Here is a 2978-nt window from a genome sequence, read left to right as displayed (position 1 = left end):
ATAGAAATCCAGTTTAAGCGGGTAAATTATGACGGTCCCTAGTTTCAACTATGATTAGGAATATATGGAACTTTTTTGTTTTTAGGGAGCTTTCCAGATAATTTCAGGATTTTTTAAATGTTTTAAAGTTTTATTTGGCAATTTTAGCGATTTTTCAGGTACTTGTAGACGTAAAAATATATACATTTAAAATAAAACTGTGCTCTTAAATGTCTTAAAAGCAGAGACTGAAAATAAAAGTTATTTTAAAATTTTTGATATCAAAAAGGCATAGTGATAAAATTATGCTATAGCTTTTACAAAGGTACCATTAGACTCGTCTCTCATTGTAGATTCTGATTCCAAAATGACTTTTAAAAATATGATTTTTATCATTTTGAGCAAATAATACCGATTATTTCTGCTTTTTATTTTTTTAAGGCAAAAATAAAAGTTAAAATTTGCCTTTTATCTTTTTGAGCAGAAAATAATCGGTAATTCTTGACTTTTATTTTTTCAGGCAGAAATAAAAGTCAAAGTTAAAAATCAAGTATTCCAGAGTTGTGTATATTCGAATGTGATAGTTTTGAAGCTCCTACATGGATTTTAATAACCCCTAATACCCAAATACCGGAGTTAGTTCCAATCTATATGTATACATATACAAATGTACATACAAACAATACATGAAGGCATTTTTTGTTAACGACATCAGATCTGCACCGATTACTCGATTTGCAAAACTGAGGTGCCGAATTAAAGGGCTTAGCCTCTAGATATACCACAAGGTAGGACTCCTTTGTATAGGGTTGCCACCTTTTTTAAATTATAAAATCTGCACCGTTCGTTGTATTAAAACAAAAGAGATGACAAATGAAAGGGCTGGGCCTGTTGATGTGCAAGAAGGTCTCTTTTTTTTTGAGCAGGGTTGCCACCTGCTTCTAAAATAAAAGACTTACACCGTTCGTTGTATTAAAACAGAAGAGGTGCCAAATGAAAGGGCTGGGCCTGTAGATGTGCAAGAAGGTTTCAGTTTTTTGAATAGAGTTGCCACCTGCTTCTAAAATCATAAGACTTACACCGTTCGTTGTATTAAAACAAAAGAGGTGCCAAATGAAAGGGCTGGGCCTGTAGATTTGCAAGAAGGTCTCAGTTTTTGAATAGGGTTGCCACCTTCTTCTAAAATCATAAGACTGACACCGTTCGTGGAATTTAAAAAAAGATGCCATATTGATGTAAAGATCTGCAAGAAAGAACGTCTTATTTTTTTTTGAAAAGTGGTGCCGCCCAATTAATTTTTTTTTTTGGGGTGATCATCAGATTTACACCGTTCTGTCGAGTCTCCAAATGAAATTTCAGATGAAAAATATTGACCTACAGACCTGCTTTGGTTTTTTTAAAGGGTTGCCGCCTAATTAAAAATGCATTGTTTGAAATATTGTTACGATTATCCTCGAAACCTTGAGTGATTTCCCAAATATACTCGGGCTCGTATCGCTGGATTGTTAAATAAATGCTAACGATGACCAAATTGTAGTACAATTAACTTTATTGTCCAACAAACAATTTACAATACTTGCTAATACAGTAAAAACACTTTACAATACTTGTTAAAGCAATAACAACGCTTTACTACTTGTTAACACAATTAAACTTATAGCTTGCTTATTCGCAACTCAATTGTCCGCTTACTTTACTTGTAGCTTGCTGTCTTGTAACTAACTCACCTCGTGGTGGCGGCGCCCTTATATACCTGCGCTGGCACTTATGGCAACTCTAGAACATTCTGAAGTTTATCGCTCATTCTCTTTCTGTCGCTGTTCGCAGTGTTCATCCAACTTGACGTTTCTCTTTGTGGAACATTCTACGTCATTCTTCGAACATTCTGCCTATTTCTCGTTGTTCGCTTGGTGTTGCCGCAGTATTCGCCACAATATGATAGGCAGTAAAATGTCACAATATGGGCATCATGGGAAAGGGGTTAGAGACTAAATTAATATGTCGGTGTTTTTAATAGGATTAGCACTTATTAAAGAAATGTATAACTAGGAATGGTAAGTAATGTATTAAGGACATTCGATATTGCTATCAAACGAAAGCTGGTTAAGAGGGCTTTTGTGTAATTGTATGCAAATTTTCGATGGTTTTCCTATAGTTTCTAATTTATTGCTTGAAATATTCTAGTTAATTAAAATATTACAAAGTGGGCTTCAAATGAAAATTTATTTATGATCTCCAATAATAGTATCGAACTTAGTTAAAAATTTACTGAAAGTAAACGATAATTGATAGTTTAATACTTATTTATATTAAGATATGTACCTACATACAGTCGTGTTGCTGATGATGAGCGGAAAGCTGCCCGAAATGCATACAAAGTGTGTTTTAAATTCAAAGTAAAAATGAAATAAAATTTGATTAAAACAATTTTACAAACTTAATAAAAAGGTGTTTTTGTTTTATCGTACATTTCATAATTAAGATAGATACAAGTTTTAGGAAAAATAAAAAATAAACATACACTTGTGATCAGCTAATTAAGTGGTCAACATTTTTAACAATTTTGGTTATTTTTCTTTTGTTTACTTAAGTTTTATTATTTTTCCATAAAAGTCTAGCTCATTATTTAACAAACACCATATAAATCCACATTTCAACTCATATGGAAAAACTATAAAAAAATTGCAAATTTTCAGCTAATTTTTCAACTTTTTATTCAGTTTTTTTTTGAGTATTCATTTGAATAGCCAGTTAAATTCCAGGGCAATAATTTTCAAGTTTTAAATAGCTAAAGAATTGCGTTGATTTTTAATAATTTTTTTTTTTCTTACTACACGTAAATTTTTTTCCATACAAAATATGTATGTATATTCGACAATTTTTTCATATGGAAAAAAATGTGTCATGCAGTCAGAAAAAAATTATTAAAAATCAACGCGGTTTCTGAGCAACTTAAAACTTCCACATTATTACCCTAGAATTTAATGGGCTATTAAATT

The 2978-nt window shown here is 31.5% G+C and overlaps 1 protein-coding gene across 1 annotated transcript in view; it reads right to left on the bottom strand.

Annotated features, from left to right (window-relative positions):
- Positions 1–2978, bottom strand: part of LOC118752936 (zinc finger protein Xfin-like) — a 46068-nt gene that overhangs the window by 3894 nt on the left and 39196 nt on the right. The gene's annotated exons all lie outside the window — the stretch shown is intronic.

The sequence above is a fragment of the Rhagoletis pomonella genome, unplaced genomic scaffold (assembly GCF_013731165.1).
Source record: "Rhagoletis pomonella isolate Grant_MI unplaced genomic scaffold, Rhpom_1.0 Rhpom_scaffold_00002, whole genome shotgun sequence".
Lineage (NCBI taxonomy): Eukaryota > Metazoa > Arthropoda > Insecta > Diptera > Tephritidae > Rhagoletis > Rhagoletis pomonella.
The sequence above is the reverse complement of the archived record's forward strand: the minus strand, read 5'-3'. Positions and strand labels throughout refer to the sequence as shown.